This window comes from Orbicella faveolata, unplaced genomic scaffold, assembly GCF_042242905.1.
Source record: "Orbicella faveolata isolate gen_17 unplaced genomic scaffold, um_ofav_v1 contig_47, whole genome shotgun sequence".
Classification (NCBI taxonomy): domain Eukaryota; kingdom Metazoa; phylum Cnidaria; class Anthozoa; order Scleractinia; family Merulinidae; genus Orbicella; species Orbicella faveolata.
Window position 1 is genome coordinate 11,415,001 of NW_028301577.1, and position 978 is coordinate 11,415,978.

Below are 978 nucleotides of genomic sequence, written 5' to 3' on the forward strand. Positions count from 1 at the left end.
GTGTTCATTTATTAATTTTATTTTCATCACTGGCAAACGATAAATTTAAAGAAAAGATACTGACAACGTAAACTACAAGTTAAATATAATTCTCATGATAATAATTCGATCTCAATTTCTCTTGACATTTCTTTAAAAAACTCACGGGAAAAAAGGTCGTAAACAGCGATGCCATTTCTCCATTAGCTCGATCTACAACAATAATAGCTTAATGCTGTCATAACGAAGACATAAACAACTTGTACACATTTGTGTTAATACCACTTCACCAGTAAGAGCGATCGTGACATATTCGTGGCCTTTTAGTCCTACGAATGTCCTTTAAGCTAGAAAGTCCTCATCTCAAGACTCTAAGCCGGTTTGGCTTTCGCATCTGCACTTTACAGCCAGAAATTCCATACTGATGATGTAAATGTGAGATGATTGGTCAACTTGCATAGTATGTTGAGCGATCTATCACTTACCATCATTACCTTTAGGAAACATATTTAGAAAACCGAGAACGAACCAAAGAAGAATGGCAGTCGCAAGCCGTTTTCGTGTAGGATTTCCAGACCAAAGAAGTCTTGCTTCATGAACCTTAGCCTGATACATAGGTTACACCACTGCAACGCGATATCTGCTAAAATTTATTGCTACTGATTTTCAAAATCGATAACAAGAGTGGCTGGGTATCAGAAGTCTTGCTTCGTGAACAACCTTAACCTGAAACATAGGTTACACCACTGCAACGCGATATCTGCTAAAATTTATTGCTACTGATTTTCAAAATCGATAACAAGAGTACCTGGGTATCAGAAGTTTTTTTTTTATTTCGCGTGATTAACCAAAACAGGAAACCGCACTTGAAAAGTCTCTAGTACCCAGGGTATGACCAAACGTACAGGCGAGAAAATTAGACACGATTTAGTAAACTGAGATTCAGAATATCGAGTGACTGATCTGACGTTATTTAACCGTTCACAATTTTAGCTTCGA